We start from the raw sequence: 21,685 nt of genomic DNA, 5'->3' as shown, positions 1-21,685 counted from the left end.
AACGTGGAACAGACACACCCACAGACACACAGAGTTTCGTCATTATATAGTAAGATAGATAAATTTGCAGAAGATCAGTTTTTTTTAGTTTTATCCCAGTATCACGGAATTTTAGTCCACAGTGTCACCGTGAGAGTAAAGGGTAAATTAAACCGATAATTACCTCTCATTACATCTCATGGCTGATAACCAATCCGATAATTTCACATTTGTATTTTAAAAAGTGTATAAACTGTAGTTTATTTACACCTTAGGGTGGGAAAGGCTGAGATGTAGTGAGAAAATATAGAGATCTAATATTCCCTAGCCCTGACCTAATCAAATCAAACTGACATCACTATTGTTACCCAACAAAAACAAACAACAGTTCTGACTCTTCCATACCTGCCAACATTAGGCTGTGAAAAGCAGGAAGATTTTCTGGGCTACTGACAAATGTCCTACCCTCAACGCCCCTGACTCCATATAACCTACACAACAGGTGAACATAATAAATATGAGAATGTTAAAGATAATTCATAGCTGACGGTAAAAGAGAGAAAACAGGGATTATGAAGCCCTGTGTAACTATGTAATTCTCTGGTTTCTCAGAGAAGTGTATGAACCACACTGTAGACTGGAGTTTCTATTAACAGAGACAAACAGCCGACTCTTATGAATGAGTCCAACATCGGTTGAATGTGCATTGGCAGGTCTGCATTACATCTGGCGTATGAAATGTCTGTATCGTCACGCTGCATTTTTATAAATACACCCAGGCGCAGTCTCACCATCCCATGATAGGCCAGTCTACCACTACCAGTAGAAAAGCGACACTCCAGCTATGTCTCACAAACTCATGCAGCAAGAGAGAGAGACTGTTGGTGTCAGAGCGAAGGGTTGACATGCTCTACACTGGGTTGCCAGGTAATGATACAAAGTATAAGCTAACTGTAGCATCACAAAGCTAGCGGTTATAGATGGGTTTAACAACACAGTCAAGCTTTTTTGGTTTGAAATTGCTGGGACCGTCTGAAGACTCATGTTCGATGTGAGCCGCTGCTGTTAGCTAGTGCTAACACTCTGGAAACAGTCCCTCAGCGCTGTGTCAAACCTGTTTAACAGCTGCAAGAAGTTTGCTGATCTGGTGGGGTGTCGGGCGGTTGGAGATCAGACCTTCGGAGCATTCCTGTTGTCTTCCTCTGGAACTGTGAAAGACGTCCATAATGCGACAAGTTTTGCTCTCAAGTCAGCCTGCAGCAGTTGTTGTTGTTCTTCTTTGTGTTTACTGACAGCTTACAAACCAACATTAAAGGTGTACCGCCACCCACTGTGACTGTGTGTGTAAATGCTGCCCTTGTTAAGTCCAATGAAAACGGCCTGGGTTGGTATTTTTGGTGCTATTTATCGACTGTAATTCTAATTATCAGAGTAATACATAATAATAAAAATGTCCCATTATTGTCTAATAATTTATCGGCCCAATATATATTGTGCATCCCTTATTTAAATCCTTTGTTGGCAACACTCAATAATGATAATGCCTCAATAATGCCTGTGGCAGATATTTTAGTTGATTTTGACACTTTTTGTAGCTTTTTTGCATTTGACTATGTGGTGCAAACACTTGTATGATAGTTAGGTAGGACATTTTTTGACTTTTTGACTAATGTCTAATAATTCTTAAGCTTTGTAAAACCCTCTATTCATTGTCATATTAATTTGATGAAAAGAAATTAATAGACCCATTGCATGTCATTTTTTTTTCTTTCAATGGTCTTTTTATTACTGATCAATGATGGACAAAACAGTGACAATGACCTTATACAAGGAAATATTTTTTTCCCCTCAAACAACATTCACCCAAATCCCAACACATCCATTCTCTCACACAACATCAGACCTAAAGAACCAATCATATCAACCATAATGGAGATATTCTATTCTCAGACATGAAATGAAAAGTTGTCAATAGAGGAGAGATTTCTGCATACAATGTTGATTTTAGGAAAGGAAAACAGTAGGGCTGTAGTCTCCTGGTCGACTAGTCGATATGCTCTCATCCGACCAAATTCTCATTGGTTGAATAATCGTCGTGTTACTTTCATAAGGAGAAAAGTGCTACATCAATAGCTTTCCGGGATTAATCCATTATTTCCTGCAGCGGGGGGGACAGGCTAAGTTACCTGTGAAAATGGGGGTGTTTTCAAAACACCCCCGTTGTTGACAAAAAGTTGAACTCGCCCACCCTAACGCTCAGCGTCACAATGACGCAGACCTCCTGTCAGTTTCTGTATACTGACACCATTTCCCTCAGTGGAAACGAAGCTTGTATTTACTTGTATTTCACAGATAAGAAACAATAAATTGTGAAGACAGTAAAGCCTTCGCTAAAATAGCATTTTAAGTCTTGTGTGTGATACATCCTTTAGGGATTGATCCTGGCTTCATATGAACAGAGGAAATCTCTGCTCATCGCTAGGCTAATGTATACAATGTAAAATGCCATAGGCTGGCGCTAATAATGTTAGCATGTTGTATTTGTTTGGAAAACGTGTTTAGTGTGACGGTTGTTTTGTCGGTGAATACTGTGAGTTGTAATGGAACCAAATTGTGTGCCCTTACCTTTGTTAAATACTGCTGTTGTCCCTGGCTTTATATGAGACAAGGGAAAGATCACTAGTTTCTAGGCTAATTTATACAATGTAAAATGTCATAGGGTGGCGTTAATAACGTTAGCATGTTGTATTGGTGGGGGAAATGTGTCCAGATAAAGACAAATATTTGTCTGTCAATTCTGCGATTTATAGTGAAGCCAATTTTTGTTGTGTTTAAAATTGTCTCTATTAAGCCATATTTAATGTGTGTGTTGAATTGACTAAACTTTACAGCACTTAACAGAGTCCTCCACTGGTGACTAGCGTTTTGGAGGTGTAACTGCAGAGTGACACAGACACACCACCGCAGAAGTACAAATAACATGCAGATTTTTTTTTTTCCCCCACAACTAATCTTGGTCGACTACAGCCCTAGAAAACAGATAAATGAAATAAATAAATTAACTAAATAAAATCAAAAACCAAGACTAAACTAACTTACAAAAAAAAAATTTAGGGCTACTCAGCTACACAGAAATGACTGTACTGGGTATATGTATAAAGGGGCGCCACACTTTGTAAAAGTTACTTGATTTCCCCCACGTAGTAAAACGAATTTTCTCTAGATTCAAACAAGACATGATGTCCCTAAGCCAGTGTGAATGAGGGGGGGTAAGATAGCTCATTGTGCTAACAGGGAGGTAAAAGTCAACACATTTAGTTTTGCCCTAGGCAAATCCAAGTCAGGGGCAATGCCAAAAATGGCACTCAAGGGATTTAGCTCTATTTGTTGGCAGAGAGTGTCAGAGATTGTTAAAAAGATTGAACCCCAAAAACTGGCCAAAGAAGGGCAAGTCCAATACATGTGAAGGCAGGTGCACTTTTACATTAATCACATGTAAGGTCCACATCTGGGTATATTTGTGCAAATTTGGCTTTAGATATGTGGATACGGTGGATTACTTGAAACTGCAAGAGTGCACAACGAGTGCACATTGAAGAGGAGTGTATACGACTAATGACTAAGTCCCATAAGTCAACAGTGAGAGTAGAGCCTAGGCCCTGTTCCCAAGCAGTTCTTATAGCCGCCATCAATGTAGCTTTGAAATAAGATAATGAAGATGAGATGAAGTGAGGTTGACAGATAAATCGATTGAATTGGCTGGAGGTTCATGAGGAAATTGTGATACCATACGTTGTAAATAATGCCTGACTTGCAAGAATCTAAAAAAGTGTGTTTTGGCTATATCAAGGGTTTCTGACAACTGAGAAAAAGAAACAAGTGATTTTCAATAGAGAGATCACCAAAAGATCTCAAGCCTTTTTTGCGCCACATCTTAAATACGGCCAATGAGGGAACAAACAGATGATTAGCTGCAATAGGACTTCGGAGTGAGAAGGCCTGCGTTCCAAAACGTCTCCTTAAGTGGGTCCAGATTTGTAAGGAATGCTTAACGACAGGGTTGCTGATAGAAGTATCAGAGGTAAGTGGAAGCGTAGCACATAAAAGGGCAGTTAAAGAGAGTGGACTACTGGCACAGACCTCCATTGCTACCCAAGCTGGACATGAGGGTTCAAGGTGAAAGTGCCCCCAATACATCACACAAGGAATATTCGCTGCCCAGTAATAGTACTGAAAATCGGGCAGAGCCATTCCCCCCACCTACTTGGGTCTCTGCAGGAACACTTTACGTAACCGGGGGTGCTTCCCATTCCAAATGTAGGAAAATATAACGAGTCAGGGGCCTTAAAAAGTGACTTGGGGATGAGAATGGGGAGACACTGAAAAAGACGAAGAAATTTTGGAGGCAGTGTCATTTTAATTGAACTTATTCTTCCAATGAGGGAGAAAGACAGAGGGGATAAAATTTGCTTTGTCTGGTTGAGCAGACTAAGAAAATTTGATTTATACAGGTTTTTAGAATCTCCTGTAACGCATATCCCAAGATAATTAAAGCGGTCTTTTACCACCTTCAAAGGAAAATGTGTATAATCTAGTGTAAGAGCTTGCTTGTTAATTGGAAAAAGGTTGCTCTTATCCCGAAAACTGACTGAAAACCTCCAATACAGTCAGTACTTCTGGCAAGGAGGTGGCTGGTTTTGAAACAAATAAGAAGGTCATCTGCATTTTGTAAGACCTTATGCTCAACTCCTCCCCTATGTATCCCCTGTAGCGGCAGGGGATACATAGCGGCACAACAGCAATAGCAAAGAGGAGCGGGCTCAAAGCACAGCCCTGTCGGGTGCCGCGACATAAGTCAAAATATTTGGAATAACAATTATTAGTTAGTACAAAGGCAAAGGGACATTTAAACAACAGTTTAATCCAAGTTGAGAAAATGAGGCCGAAACCAAATTTTTCAAGCATCATGAAAAGATAACTCCATCTTACTCTGTCGAATGCTTTTTCAGCATCCACAGAGATGAGGCATTCTGACTCAGTATCTTTGGGGGAATATAGGATGTTGAACAACCACCGAATATTATAAAACGTCCTTTTATAAATCCTGATTGATCAGGGAATATAACAGAGGGGAAAACAAGTTCCAATCTACGGGCCAGGGCTGGCAAGGATCTTAACATCTGTATTCAGTAGTGATATTGGTCTGTAAGAAGCACATTCTAATGGGTCTCTATCCTTTTTTAGCAGCAGGGAGATGCAGGCTTGATTGAATGAGGGAGGGAGTGCACCAGAGTCAAAGGAGTCAGCAAACACTGAATGTAAAAAGGGAGCCAATTCGGCTGAGAAAAACATCTGACGGGAGCCCATCTGGGCCAGGAGATTTACCCAACTGCATAGATGATACTGCTGTAATAATTTCCTCCTGAGTTATGGCAGCATCAAGTTTGTTTCTCAGGTCTTGGGGAAGGGATGGTATGTCAAGGTTGCTGAAGAAATTATCCATGATACTTACATCTGCTGTACAAGTATATCAAGTTGAGTAAAAGGCTCTGAACTTCTCATTGATCTTTTTCTGATCCGATGTTACACACCCAATATCTGTCAGTACACCAGCAATAAGTTGCTTTGCTCTCAACCCACTAAGTTGATTGACCAGGAGTTTGCTAGCCTTCTCACCAAGTTTGTAGAACTCACTCCTACTCCGAAGTAGCTGACTTTCAACTTGATGAGAGGAGAGCAGATTAAATTCTGTCTGGAGTCTCAAACGTTCTTTAAATAGCTCAGAGGAGGGTAAATTTGCATATTGTCTATCTATGTCTAATATCCGATTGGCAATTTCTCTTTGTCTCTTCTGAAAGGACTTATTTTTGTTCATGCAAATGATATAATTTCACCTCTTAAATATGCTTTCAGAGCCTCCCAAATTGTTTTATCAGACACATCTGGTGTGTTATTAGTACACAATATGTGTGTATTAAAACTCATCTGTGAGCAGCAAAGGATCAAGTCTCCAATGTTTTCTTACATATTGAGCCTCTGGAAAAGCCAATTGTAGAACTACTGGCACGTGATCAGAAATAATAATACTCCCATACCTACAGGATTTAAGATTTGGAATTAATGAATTACCTTTAGCTTGTACCCACCTCTTCTCGCTGCTCCAGAGAGTAATGCGTAGCTTCACCAGGACAAAGAAAGATGGTTGGAGTCCTCTTTTATAAAGACATCCTTGTATTCAGCACGCCGCTTCAAAACATCCGCACTTTAGTCCTCATAGAATCGGACCTTGTGGCCACGGTACTCCAGATCAGCTCTTTTGCAGGCCTCCCTCATAACCAAGTCCTTCATCTGATAGCTATGGAAACGAATGATAACAGGACGTGGTCTGTCTCCAGGGCCAGGTTTCAGTGCAAGACTGCAGTGGGTTCTGTTAAGCTCCGGGGGGGACTGAAGCACTTGATCTCCGAAAACATCAACGAGCAGAGCTGGGAGAAGAAGGCAGTAGGTTGTGTGCCCTCGATGAACTCTGGTAAGCTCACAATGCGAATAACTGCGCCCCTCTAAATCGGAGAGCTTAGATTTCAGCCACCTGTTGTCTTCCCGTAGCGAGGAGCATGTAGCTTCAAGTTCCTCCAGACGCTGGCTTACTTCTTCTGCATTGGACTTGAGATCAATTATGCGCTGTCCCTGTCTGGACACAGCTTGAATTTTGTCCAGCTTGGTGTCCAGATTTGCAAATGGTGAATTGAAGTCAGTGGCTATCGCCGCTCTGTGCTGCTCAAGCAGATCCGAGATGTCTGTCACTGTTATGCTAACGCCACTACTAGCATTAGCTGTGGAGCACTCTGCTGCTGAGTCCTTTCTGTTTTGTCTTGCAAGTTTTTCTGCCACCGTGTTGGTAATGTTGGCAGTGAAGGTGCAGATAGTCGACATTGTAAAGAGAAAATAGGGTATAAAATGGAGAATAACGGGTTCTTAGCTGGAGCTAGAAAATGTCAGGCCTACTCCATCCTCTGCCAACCGGAAGCGATGTGATTTTTTTCAATAAACATTTTTCAACTTTTTAATATAGCATCACGTTATTGGACATCATGTTATTGGTCCACAAAGTGACCGTCTAAAAGACAGACTACAGTCTATGCTCTCAAACTGCCACTGTCACTGTCACTTTTGGCCACGCCAAGTCAAGCCATGTCATGCCAATGTGCGTTTCCACCCTCAAGCGGATAGCAATGATGTCTTGCCGACCACAGCCAACCCCCAACGACCCCACTTCTCCCCTTCTAACAAGCCCTGTGTGTTGTTGCAAGACTCTACTCAACTCACCTCACTAACCACCTGTCTGCAGGAGACCCCAGAGAAAGGTGTTTTTTAAAGTCTCTGGTGCTCAGTTTAGGGCTAGGCGATATTGACAAAAATTCATATCACAGTATTTTCAGGCTGAATAGCGATACACGGTATATATCCTGGTATTTTCTACAAAGTAGGCTACATGTTCAGTTGCAAGCTGATCCACAGCTGAAGTCCCCTGTTATTTTTGCTACATGTGCTTTTCAACAGCAGGGCAGGTAAAAGAAGTTTACCTGTTGGAGGTGAGCTGTTTGCAGAGGTGCAGTAAGAGCCTGTTGTCTGCCTGTCTGAGAAATGAGAGATGAACACTGGTATGCGTTATGTGACACAACTTGACCCTATAGCGATATTAACTGTATTGTCTAAATCTATATCTTGCTTTAAAATATATCAATATATTGTAAAAAAATAAATAAATAAATAAATTTAAAAAAAATCAATATACCACCCAGGCCTAGTTCAGCTCTCAGTACATTTGTAGCTTCTAACTGAATCTCTGTGTTTTGGAGTTTAGTTTCTCTTCCTGTGTCCTATTTGTACTTTAGACATCTGCTTGTTTGATTTTTACTTTCAGCTGTATGAGAAGTTGTGTAAAATTGTTGTTCAAAAACTTAACATTTCAGGGCATCAGTGGCTAAGTGGTTAAAGCAGGTGCCCCTTGTACAAAAGCTCTGTCCTTCCTGCAGCAGCCCAGCTTTGACTCCAGCATGTCATCCTCTCTCTCTCCCCCTTTCACACTTAATCTGTCCTATCAATTAAAGGCAAAATGCCCAAAAGTAAATATTAAAAATAAACAAATAATAAACATATCCTTATTTTGCTGCTTCACAATAAAAGTTTTTATGACAAAATAATGGGGGGACTTTATAATGAAGATTCTATAGGAAATTGAATGTGTTGATCACTGAATTAGTGGAACTTCATAAGTGCCTTTTCTTCAATAAAGGTGAGTCTAATAGGCTTATACTACAGGGAGGAAAAGTAAAAGCAGAAACGGCTGAGGTGAGATGTCAGATGAAGAGCTGCAGACAACAGGCTCTTACTGCACCTCTGCAACAGCTCACCTCTAACAGGTTAACTTCTTTTACCTGCCCTGCTGTGTGACAGAAAAACACATGCAGCATAAATATCAGGGGACTTCAGCCATGGATCAGCCTGCAGCTTTAAAATGGCATCACACAGGACAAGCCATCAGACACATCTTCAAATGGGTAGCCCCGTTGTAATGGAAATGCAAATCTCTGCTCTGCTGGGCTGCCAAGCCAAGCCGGGCCAGGCCAGGCAGGCCATGACTGTCGAAAAGGGTTAATAGTAGGCTCGTTCAAGATGAGCCAGGCCTGCGCAGATTTGATCACCAGTGATCGGCGCACAATGCATGCCGGTTAGTTCTGTGTCCGACTTCAACCAAACTTGCTCTGACGTATTACAAAAGTATACAGCGATAATGTCGCAATAGCAAGGTGGCTGCAGTTTTTAGAGCCAGACGCTGCAGTTGCTGTCCACCGACTGCAAGACCCAGGGCATGACGGGAAACGCCTGGCTATCACCTGATCTAACAGCTGATTGGTTTAGATGTTGACTCAACAATATGACGTTTTAGATAAACTTTTCATTTTCCTTGAATTTTAGAGATTTAAATTTCATTTGCTTCATTTGAAGGTTCATTCTGTTAACAGAATACATGTTGTGTGACTGATGGTGAAGTTTAGTCGTCAGAGACTAAATACTATTATCATAAACTATACAGAGTCTACTGTATATTAACATTGGACTGTTTTAATTATTGAAGTAGCCTGTTTAGAAACGTAGAAACTTGTGGTCAGTGGGATGTGAGGACTCTTAAAATATTATCTGCACAGATGTGAAGCCCTGATTATATCTAACTGATTTTTAATGAAAGCTCTCGTCTTGTATTCACGTAGGCCTGGTTAATAAAATCTGACAGTCCTCATGAAGTTGATCTGCTGAGTTTTTGACTGTTCAGCTTAAGAAATAAAACTTAAAACATGTAATCACGAATATTTACTGTTCGGATTTGAAATAACTACAAAACAAAACGTCAACTTTCTGGGAACATATATTTAATAAGTGCGTATTCTTTTACTTGACTGCTAATCAACTCCCCATCTCAGCACTAGATTGTAGCCTAGGCCTAATATCTAAATGATTTTCTACAAATGTCTTGCATGTAAATGAAGACTTACTAAAATAATGCATTTCACATTTGGGATACATATTGAAGCCAACGCTATGCTTTGGGAAGTTTCAGTGAATACTGCGCTAAAACACGTGGAAACAGGCTCATGTGTTGATTAAGAACAAACTTTCCTAACAAAGCCAAAACCTTTAACAGTTACCACTGAGCGATTAACTAAAGACAAACAATGACTTTATGCAGGAAATCAAATAATAGTCAGATAGGAGCAGAGTCCTGACTTACCGTCAGAGGAGTCCTGCTGAGCGCTTAACGGCCTGCGGGCACCGGTTCTATCAGCTCCAACTGAGACCTTTAGTCAGCACTTGGACTAATGTTACCACACACAGTGTTATCAGAGTGAAGCTGATAGGGGTAACACAAAGTTCCCGGAGCCTGCGGACGGACAGTGCGTTCTATTCAGCAGGGTAAGTCTGTCTAATGTCTCTTCCCTGTTTCTGTGGCCTCCGGAGGACAAAAACACACATAATCACTAACAGCACGGGGGAGTCGGATGTGTCACGTGAAAGGCAATCGACCACTCCCAGCCCCGCGTGTCACCTCTACTATGCAAGGCATTGTGGGACTTGAAGTGTTTGTGCTTTTTCACATTTTTTATAAAATGTAAACTGAATGTAAAACAAACAGACAATCGTGCATGACGGTCACCAGTCATCCACATTAATGGAACAAGAGTTCAAGCAAACAACAGTAACACTGTCATAAATTGACTGAATAACCTTTGAAGATTTTTTTTTTTTATGGAGTGAATCAATTTCCTCAGAAAAACAAATACTACAGTTCAGTAATAATAATAATCTGAGCATGTGACCGATACTTGACTAGTAAAATGATCAGTTAAATAAAGTAACAAGAAATATTCATTTATTTAACAAATACAAATTCATCCACCCATTCATTTTCATCTCCTCTTGTGGGGTGGCAGGGGCAGCAGGTTGAGCAAAGGTACTCCAGACAGGGTTTTTTTTTTTTCTATCAAATATTTACTGACAGCAGAGAAAACATAAAAACTCAGAAGTCATACATATAAAAAACACCAGAGCCCATAAAAGAAGTAGATTTATTTATTTATTTATTTATTTATTCATTCATTTATTTTATTAAATATGGTCTTATTTCAGGCTACTGTACATTTCTTTTTCCAAATACTGAAAATAAAAGTTTGGAATATCTATCAGTATGGACTACTATCTGTATGTGGAGTAGGTCATCGTACAAATATCTATCAGAATGTACTACCACCTGTGAAGATGTGGAGTAGGTTTCCCTACAAATATCGATGGGAATGGTCTACTATCTGTATAAAAGGTACATATATCCATCATAACAGACAAGTACCTGTATAAATGTGGAGTAGGTCATTCTGTCATGTAAATATAACATTCGGAATGGACTACTACTTGTATTAATGTGGAGTGGATCATTCTGTCAGGTACAGATATCGATCAGAATTGACTACTATGTGTATAAATATGAAGTAGGTCATTCTGGCAGGTACAGATATCTATCAGAATGGGCTAAGAATGGACAACTGCCTATAGAAATGTATAGTGGGTCATCCTGTCAGGTACATACAGTACAGGCCAAAAGTTTGGATACACCTTCTCATTCAATGCGTTTTCTTTATTTTCATGACTATTTACATTGTAGAGTCTCACTGAAGGCATCACAACTATGAATGAACACATGTGGAGTTACGTACTTAACAAAAAAAAGGTGAAATAACTGAAAACATGTTTTATATTCTAGTTTCTTCAAAATAGCCACCCTTTGCTCTGATTACTGCTTTGCACACTCTTGGCATTCTCTCGATGAGCTTCACGAGGTAGTCACCTGAAATGGTTTCCACTTCACAGGTGTGCCTTATCAGGGTTAATTAGTGGAATTTCTTGCTTTATCAATGGGGTTGGGACCATCAGTTGTGTTGTGCAGAAGTCAGGTTAATACACAGCCGACAGCCCTATTGGACAACTGTTAAAATTCATATTATGGCAAGAACCAATCAGCTAACTAAAGAAAAACGAGTGGCCATCATTACTTTAAGAAATGAAGGTCAGTCAGTCCGCAAAATTGCAAAAACTTTAAATGTGTCCCCAAGTGGAGTCGCAAAAACCATCAAGCGCTACAACGAAACTGGCACACATGAGGACCGACCCAGGAAAGGAAGACCAAGAGTCACCTCTGCTTCTGAGGATAAGCTCATCCGAGTCACCAGCCTCAGAAATCGCAAGTTAACAGCAGCTCAGATCAGAGACCAGATGAATGCCACACAGAGTTCTAACAGCAGACCCATCTCTAGGACAACTGTTAAGAGGAGACTGCGCGAATCAGGCCTTCATGGTCAAATAGCTGCTAGGAAACCACTGCTAAGGAGAGGCAACAAGCAGAAGAGATTTGTTTGGGCCAAGAAACACAAGGAATGGACATTAGACCAGTGGAAATCTGTGCTTTGGTCTGATGAGTCCAAATGTGAGATCTTTGGTTCTAACTGCCGTGTCTTTGTGAGACGCAGAAAAGGTGAACGGATGGATTCCACATGCCTGGTTCCCACTGTGAAGCATGGAGGAGGAGGTGTGATGGTGTGGGGGTGTTTTGCTGGTGACACTGTTGGGGATTTATTCAAAATTGAAGGCACACTGAACCAGCATGGCTACCACAGCATCCTGCAGCGACATGCCATCCCATCCGGTTTGCGTTTAGTTGGACGATCATTTATTTTTCAACAGGACAATGACCCCAAACACACCTCCAGGCTGTGTAAGGGCTATTTGACCAAGAAGGAGAGTGATGGAGTGCTGCCGCAGATGACCTGGCCTCCACAGTCACCGGACCTGAACCCAATCGAGATGGTTTGGGGTGAGCTGGACCGCAGAGTGAAGGCAAAGGGGCCAACAAGTGCTAAACACCTCTGGGAACTCCTTCAAGACTGTTGGAAAACCATTTCAGGTGACTACCTCTTGAAGCTCATCAAGAGAATGCCAAGAGTGTGCAAAGCAGTAATCAGAGCAAAGGGTGGCTATTTTGAAGAAACTAGAATATAAAACATGTTTTCAGTTATTTCACCTTTTTTTGTTAAGTACATAACTCCACATTTAACCGCTGGCTGTCCAGGTGGTGTCCAGCAAACGATGTGGGTTTTGTTAATAATTGGCAAACTTTCTGGGGAAAACCTGGTCTTATTAGGAGAGACGGCATTCACCCCACTTTGGATGGAGCTGCTCTCATTTCTAGGAACCTGGCAAATTTTATTAGTAATTTAAATCCCTGACAACCCAAAGTTGAGACCAGGACAGAGAGTTGCAGTCCTAAACGCCTCTCTGAGCTTCTAGTTCAGTTACCCAGCCATAGTTTTCATAGTTTTATACAAACGGTGTCTGTCCCCCAACCACCTAAATTATTTAAATCTAAAATTAAACAAAGAGGAGTTGTGCATAACAACCTCATAAACCTCATATCCAGTTTAGTTCTTAAATCAGATAAAGTTATTATTGTAGGCGATTTTAACATTCATGTCGACGTTGATAATGACTCCCTGGCTACCGCGTTTATCTCATTAATAGACTCCATTGGCTTCAGTCAGGGTGTACATGAACCCACTCACTGTTTTAACCATACCCTCGATCTAGTTCTGACGTATGGAATTGAAATTGATAACCTAAAAGTCTTTCCACAGAATCCCTTGCTATCAGATCATTATCTGATTACTTTTGATTTCTTTTTACTCGATTACACGCCACTCAGCAACAGTTACTATACTAGATGTTTATCAGATAGTGCTGTCGCAAAATTTAAGGAAAATATTACTTCGTCGTTAAATTCAATACCAATACCTTCAGTAACAGAGGTTTCCCCTGCCGACTTTAACCTCTCCCAAATTGATCATTTTGTTGATAGCGCCGTAGGCTCGCTGCGAACAACGCTCGACTCTGTAGCTCCTCTTAAAAAGAAGTTAACAAAGCAAAGAAAGTTTGCTCCTTGGTATAACTCTCAAACCCGTAGGTTAAAACAAATATCGCGAAAATTTGAAAGGAATAACCAAACTGGAAGAATCTTGTTTAATCTGGACAGACAGTCTCAAAACTTATAAGAGGGGCCTCCGCAATGCCAGAGCAAACTATTACTCAGCATTAATAGAAGAAAACAAGAACAACCCCAGGTTTCTTTTCAGCACTGTAGCCAGGCTGACTGAGAGTCAAAGCTCTATTGAGCCTTGTATTCCTTTAGCCCTTAGCAGTAATGATTTTATGAGCTTTTTTAATGACAAAATTCTAACTATTAGAGGCAAAATTCATGACCTCCTGCCCTCAGATGGCAGGCCTACCTATCTAACCTCAAACACAGCTGTAGAATCTAATATATATTTAGATTGCTTCTCCCCAATTTCTCTTCAAGAATTGACCGCAGTGATTTCTTCATCTAAATCATCAACGTGTCTCTTAGACCCCATCCCAACTAGGCTACTTAAGGAGGTCTTTCCTTTAGTTAACACTCATATATTAGATATGATCAATATATCCTTATTAACAGGCTATGTACCACAGTCTTTTAAGGTAGCTGTAATTAAACCTCTCCTAAAAAAGCCCACCCTGGATCCAGAGGTGTTAGCCAACTATAGACCAATATCTAATCTTCCCTTTATGTCAAAGATCCTTGAGAAAGTAGTCGCAGACCAGCTGTGTGATTTTCTCCAGGATAATAATTTATTTGAGGAATTTCAGTCAGGATTTAGAGTGCATCATAGCACTGAGACAGCACTAGTTAAAATTACAAATGACCTTCTGATTTCTTCAGACAAAGGACTCGTCTCTGTTCTTGTTTTATTAGATCTTAGTGCGGCGTTTGACACAATTGACCATCAAATTCTACTGCAGAAACTGGATCACTTAATTGGCCTAAAAGGTTCAGCACTAAGCTGGTTTAAATCTTATTTATCTGATCATTTTCAGTTTGTTGACGTTCGTAATGAATCATCCTTACGTACCAAAGTTTGTTTTGGAGTTCCGCAAGGTTCTGTACTCGGACCAATCCTATTTACTCTATATATGCTTCCTTTAGGTAACATCATTAGAAATCACTCTATAAATTTCCATTGTTATGCGGATGATACACAGTTGTATTTATCGATGAAGCCAGAAGAAAGTAATCAATTAACTAAACTCCATAACTGCCTTAAAGACATAAAAAATTGGATGAGCACCAATTTCCTGATGTTAAATTCAGACAAAACTGAAGTTATTGTTCTTGGCCCCAAACAACTCAGAGACTCTTTATCTGATGACATAGTTTCTCTAGATGGCATTGCTCTGGCCTCTAGCACTACCGTAAGAAACCTCGGAGTAATATTTGATCAAGATTTGTCTTTTAATTCTCATTTAAAGCAAACCTCACGGACTGCATTTTTTCATCTGCGTAATATTGCGAAAATTAGGCCTATCCTGACCCGAAAAGATGCAGAAAAATTGGTCCACGCTTTTGTTACCTCAAGGCTGGATTACTGTAACTCTCTATTATCAGGTAGCTCTAGTAAGTCCTTAAAAACTCTCCAGCTAATTCAGAATGCAGCAGCACGTGTACTAACAGGAACTAAGAAACGAGATCATATTTCTCCTGTTTTAGCTTCTCTGCACTGGCTCCCTGTAAAATCCACAATTGAATTTAAAATCCTACTGTTAACTTATAAAGCTCTAAATGGTCAAGCTCCGTCATATCTTAGAGAGCTCATAGTGCCATATTATCCCACCAGAACACTGCGCTCTGAGAACGCAGGGTTACTCGTGGTCCCTAAAGTCTCCAAAAGCAGATCAGGAGCCAGAGCCTTCAGCTATCAGGCTCCTCTCCTGTGGAATCATCTTCCTGTTACGGTCCGGGAGGCAGACACCGTCTCCACATTTAAGACTAGACTTAAGACTTTCCTCTTTGATAAAGCTTATAGTTACGGCTGGCTCAGGCTTGCCCTGTACCAGCCCCTAGTTAGGCTGACTTAGGCCTAGTCTGCCGGAGGACCCCCCTATAATACACCGGGCTCCCTCTCTCTCCCTCTCTCTCCCTCTCTCTCTCTCTCTCTCTCATCCTATTACTGCATCTTGCTAACTCGGCCATTCTGGATGTCACTAACTCGGCCATTCTGGATGTCACTAACTCGGCTTCTTCTCCGGAGCCTTTGTGCTCCACTGTCTCTCAGATTAACTCATACCGCAGCGGTGCCTGGACAGCGTGACGTGTGTGGTTGTGCTGCTGCCGTGGTCCTGCCAGATACCTCCTGCTGCTGCTGCCATCATTAGTCATTAGTCATACTTCTACTGTTATTATACACATATGACTATTGTCACACAAGTATACTGTCAGATATTAATACATACTTTCAACATATTGTACCACAGTAGCCAGAACTATAACTATAATATTATTACTTTCATTAATGTTGTTGTAAGCTACTGTCATTACCTGCATCTCTCTCTCTCTCTCTCTCTCTCTCTCTCTCTGTCTTATTGTGTCATATGGATTACTGTTAATTTATTATGCTGATCTGTTCTGTACGACATCTATTGCACGTCTGTCCGTCCTGGAAGAGGGATCCCTCCTCAGTTGCTCTTCCTGAGGTTTCTACTGTTTTTTTTCCCCGTTAAAGGGGTTTTTTTTGGGGAGTTTTTCCTTATCCGCTGTGAGGGTCATAAGGACAGAGGGATGTCGTATGCTGTAAAGCCCTGTGAGGCAAATTGTGATTTGTGATATTGGGCTTTATAAATAAAATTGAAAATTGAATGTGTTCATTCATAGTTTTGATGCCTTCAGTGAGAATCTACAATGTAAATAGTCATGAAAATAAAGAAAACGCATTGAATGAGAAGGTGTGTCCAAACTTTTGGCCTGTACTGTAAATCTTTTAAACTCAAACAATATTATACACTCTTGTGAATATTTCTCTGAAGATCAGTTTAATGATTTCTCTTATACTCTTTCACATGATGATTTTTCAGTACTACATACCTTTTCTTCTTTGCACTTAAATGTTCGCAGTTTGCCAAAAATTTATGATCACCTAAAATTATATCTATCAACCTTGACACATTCCTTCTCAGTTAAGGCATTCTCAGAAACCTGGTTAAATGATGATATTACAGATCTTTATCCCATATCCCAGTATAATGCTATTCATTCTTGTAGAAAGAACAAAGTGGGAGGAGGCGTCTCCTTATATGTGTCCAAAAATTTCAATTTCACCCCCAGAAAGGAACTGAGTGTCCACTTAGAAAGTACCTTAGTGGAATCTGTGTTTATTGAAATCTCATCTTGCCGTCCCTTTAATGGGAAAACTATTATAATTGGTTGTATCTACAGACCACCTGATACTGACCCCAGTACATTTAATGAGGCTCTTTAAGAGATAAAATGTGTGTACTTCTGGGTGATTTCAACATTAATCTGCTTAAGAGTGAATTGCCATCTACAGTTGACTTCCTGAACACACTATATTCTACTTATTTTTTCCCACTAATTCTTAAGCCCTCTCGAATCACTAGATCTTCAGCTTCACTCATCGACAACATCTTATTCAATTCTCTGGACTTCTAAATTACCTCAGGTTTATTAATGTCAGATATTTCAGACCATCTCCCTGTATTTCAGATAATACATACCAAAGGAAATTATAGATGCAATAACTGATCACTCGCAAGCTAAATATCGCAAATTTACTAAACAGTGCATGGAGTCCTTTAAGTCCTCAGGCAGTGTCGTGTCCTGGGATGAGGTTCTCAAGTTACAAGATGCTAATGAAGCCTATCAGCTATTTTTAATTCAATTCTGGGGACTTGCTTTCCATTGGTCACCTCAAAAAACCAGAATAACTCATCCAAAGGGAAATCCTGGATAACGGATGACCTAAAAAAGTGCTCTCGCAAGAAAAATAAACTATATAGGAAAGCTATCAGTAACCCCACTTCTGAAAATCTGGAAATATACAAGAAATATAAAAATAAATTTACTCTATCATTAAGGAAGGTGTTACGACTGTTGTAATTTATTTTGTTTGTGTGTGTTTTGCTGCATGTGTCTCTGTGCGTGTTCTCTGTGTTTTCTGTATGCAAATAGGTGTGTGCCATAGCCCGGCGAGGATTGGTGAATTTGATCGGTGCTCATTCCTGATTGGCTGCCACCAAGGGGGTCAGGTTTTTAAAGGACAAAGATGGCAGTTGCTTCGAGCTAACAGGCAGACCTCACCTTCCTCCTCTCCCAACCGGCCATACATATTGTTGTTGCAGTAAATCATTATTGTGTTAAAGACTGTTAAATCGTAGGGGTGGACCGCCAGTTGTGTTACTAACCCTTTTTCTCCTGTTTATTTAGTTAGGGAGGTAAGCTTTTTGTCATTTGTTTTTTTTATTGTTTGGTTAGGTTATTTACTTACTCCCTGGGCAGGATTGTTTTTGTTTGTTATTTTGGCCTTAGTCCACCCTGAAGTTACTATTTCAGTTAATTCTGTTATTTAAATATTGTAAATAAATTTGCACTATTGATCGTTCCATACGTCTTTTTCATTGTGGCTACTTGGGACTTGGGGAAGATGGGGGCCTTTCATGTTGTGTCCCAGACACCCCTAGACTGGGCATAACAAAGGTAAAAAAAAACATACTATGCCAATAAGTTTACTCAAGCTTCTAATGATTAAGTCAACCTGGAACCTCATCAAACAATTACTTAATCGCAAAAAACCTCCAGCTGTTGTACCTGCTGAGATGTTAGGAAAGGATAGATCTCTTTGTGACCCGAGAGATATAGCTGAGGGTTTCATTTAGTTTTTTGTCAATGTGAGCTCTTCCTTGGCATCTAGCATAAAGGACTCTGATGTGAACCCATGTAGTTTTATTAAGGGTACATTTTCACCACTTTGTGGTTTTTATCCTCCCAGTGCTGAAGAAGTGTATGAAATTATTAAGAACCTAAAGAACTCCGCCCAAGGTCATGACGGTATTAAAAGCAGTCTTATAAAAGAAACAATAGATTACATCATCATCCCCTAACCCAAATTCTTTATTTATCTCTTCAGTCTGGTATTGTTCCCCAAGAACTAAAAATTGCCAAAGTCATACCAATATTTAAATCTGGTAACACAAAGGACTTTGGCAACTATCGACCAATTTCCATATAACCCTGTTTCTCAAAGATCTTGGAAAAATTGGTATACAGCCATGGCCAAAAGTTTTGAGAATTACACTAGTATTGGTTTTTACAAAGTTTGCTGCTTCAGTGTTTTTAGATCTTTTTGTCAGATGTTACTATAATATACTGATGTATAATTACAAGCATTTCATAAGGGTCAAAGGCTTTTATTGACAATTACAGTAAGTTTATGCAAAGAGTCAATATTTGCAATGTTGACCCTTCTTTTTCAAGACCTCTGCAATTCGCCCTAGCATGCTGTCAATTAACTTCTGGGCCACATCCTGACTGATGGTAGCCCATTCTTGCATAATCAATGCTTGGAGTTTGTCAGAATTTGTGGGTTTTTGTTTGTCCACCTGCCTCTTGAGGATTGACCACAAGTTCTCAATGGGATTAAGGTCTGGGGAGTTTCCTGGCCATGGACCCAAAATTTCGATGTTTTGTTCCCCGAGCCACATAGTTATCACTTTTGCCTTATGGCAAGGCACTCCATCATGCTGGAAAAGGCATTGTTCGTCACCAAACTGTTCTTGGATGGTTGGGAGAAGTTGCTCTCGGAGGATGTTTTGGTACCATTCTTTATTCATGGCTGTGTTCTTAGGCAAAATTGTGAGTGAGCCCAGTCCCTTGGCTGAAAAGCAACCCCACACATGGATGGTCTCAGGATGCTTTACTGTTGGCATGACACAGGACTGATGGTAGCGCTCACCTTTTCTTCTCCGGACAAGCTTTTTTCCAGAAGCCCCAAACAATCGGAAAGGGGATTCATCAGAGAAAATGACTTTACCCCAGTCCTCAGCAGTCCAATCCCTGTACTTTTTGCAGAATATCAGTCTGTCCCTGATGTTTTTCCTGGAGAGAAGTGGCTTCTTTGCTGCCCTTCTTGACACCAGGCCATCCTCCAAAAGTCTCCACCTCACTGTGCGTGCAGATGCACTCACACCTGTCTGCTGCCATTCCTGAGCAAGCTCTGCACTGGTGGTGCCCCGATCCCGCAGCTGAATCAACTTTAGGAGACGGTCCTGGCATTTGCTGGACTTTCTTGGGCGCCCTGAAGCCTTCTTCACAACAATTGAACCTTTCTCCTTGAAGTTCTTGATGATCCGATAAATGGTTGATTTAGGTGCAATCTTAGTATCAGCAATATCCTTGCATGTAAAGCCCTTTTTGTACAAAGCAATGATGGCTGCACGTGTTTCCTTGCAGGTAACCATGGTTAACAGAGGAAGAACAATGATTTCAAGCACCACCCTCTTTTAAAGCTTCCAGTCTGTTATTCTAACTCAATCAGCATGACAAAGTGATCTCTCACCTGTGTTAATGAGAGAATCACTGATATGATGTCAGCTGGTCCTTCTGTGGCAGGACTGAAATGCATTGGAAATGTTTTTGGGGGGATTAAGTTCATTTTCATGGCAAAGAGGGACTTTGCAATTAATTGCAATTCATCTGATCACTCTTCATAACATTCTGGAGTACATGCAAATTGCCATCATAAAAAATGAGGCAGTACACTTTATGAAAATTAATATTTGTGTGATTCTCAAAACTTTTGGCCACGGCTGTATGTAAGAATCTCCAAGCACTTAGCTGCTAACAATATCCTGTATAACCATCAATATGGCTTTCGCAGGAAATATTCCACTGAGCATGCATTGCTGCAACTTGTCAATAACATATCTTCAGCTCTGGACGGAAAAAAAATTGCCCTTTGTGTTTTTCTTGATTTAAGCAAAGCATTCGATACTGTCAACCATAAAATTCACATTTCAAAGCTCAATAGATATGGAATCCAGAATGTTGCCCTCAGTTGGTTGATCAATTACCCGGATAATAGAGAGCAGTTTGTTTATTTAAATGGTGTCTCATCTACCAAATCAAGTATTTTCTTTGGGGTTCCACAGCGATCGATCTTGGGCCCTTTATTATTTTTAATTTACATTAATGACTTGCCTAGGTCTTGCAATAACCTTCTCCGCTTATTATTTGCCAATGACACCAGTCTTATAGCTGTTTATGATGAGCAGTGATCAGTTTCGCATGACGTGAAATTGCATTAAAAAATCATCAACGTACAGGTCGCCGCCATGGAGCGCTTTTATGTCCCTACCAATGTAAAAATCAAACCTACGCCCTTGAATCCATATATATACATACTGTTGACTGTGTTATTTCATATAATTGTCATTTGCTATTCATTTATTCAGTTGTTACATATCTAGTTAAATAAATCTTCATTTATTGCCAAGTCGTTGTCTGTGTATATATCTTTTGGACAGGAGCTGAGATCACTGTCTAGAAAATTCATAACCCAGATACTGAGATTGATTTATTATTGATAAGCGTACTGACAAATTAATAATTGGTTTACGGAGCTATTAATTTGATTAGTTGCTTCCCTCATTAGGAGGGTGGTGCCCCAAAATTTTATTAGGAGTGCAAACATTCTCTAAAAGGTATTTCCCCTACATTAGATACACAGAAGAGGAGAGCGAGTGTAATGTTACAACCAAGACAGTCAAATGCAAGAGTTTTAAAACTCAACCGAAGTCAGTGATGACTGATGAGTTTTAGAATAAGGTTAAAGTGCTAATGTTAGATAGTAGCGTTAACGTTACTAGTAAGAGGAAACGCACAAGGAAGATAATGTTAATGTTTCAGAGGCTATGCTACAGTAGGCTAACATTAGCCATTAGAAACTGGATGCTGTATTGTCATACAGATGCAGCCACTTCAAATTTCCTTTTGGTCCGTGGTGGAGCCGTGACCAACCCGTGACAGGTCCCTGTCATCACCTGGCCAGACTCATAGCTTTAATGAGTTCCCCCGCAATGATGTAGAGAATAGGCCGACTGGTAACACCCCAAAGTTTAATTTGTAGAAATCAGTTGCAATGGTCTGTCTATCCACCAAGGGGAGCAGTGAGTGTGGAAGCTGAAGTGCTTTACTGCGCCTCATAGAGAGCTTCCCACACAGAGC

The 21,685-nt window shown here is 40.4% G+C and overlaps 1 protein-coding gene across 6 annotated transcripts in view; it reads right to left on the bottom strand.

Annotated features, from left to right (window-relative positions):
• Window positions 1-10,043, bottom strand: part of LOC117272043 (epidermal retinol dehydrogenase 2-like) — a 202,936-nt gene extending 192,893 nt beyond the window's left edge. For 3 of the 6 annotated variants that reach the window (XM_078172861.1, XM_078172863.1, XM_033650748.2), the window contains exon 1: window positions 9,770-10,038. The gene's annotated coding sequence lies outside the window, so the exon portion shown is untranslated. Of the gene's footprint in view, window positions 1-7,562; window positions 7,617-9,769 lie in introns of all 6 variants that reach the window. The other 3 variants (XM_078172860.1, XM_078172862.1, XM_033650749.2) reach the window with 3 other exon arrangements.
• Window positions 10,044-21,685: the final 11,642 nt, after the last annotated feature.

The sequence above is a fragment of the Epinephelus lanceolatus genome, chromosome 12 (assembly GCF_041903045.1).
Source record: "Epinephelus lanceolatus isolate andai-2023 chromosome 12, ASM4190304v1, whole genome shotgun sequence".
Lineage (NCBI taxonomy): Eukaryota > Metazoa > Chordata > Actinopteri > Perciformes > Serranidae > Epinephelus > Epinephelus lanceolatus.
The sequence above is the reverse complement of the archived record's forward strand: the minus strand, read 5'-3'. Positions and strand labels throughout refer to the sequence as shown.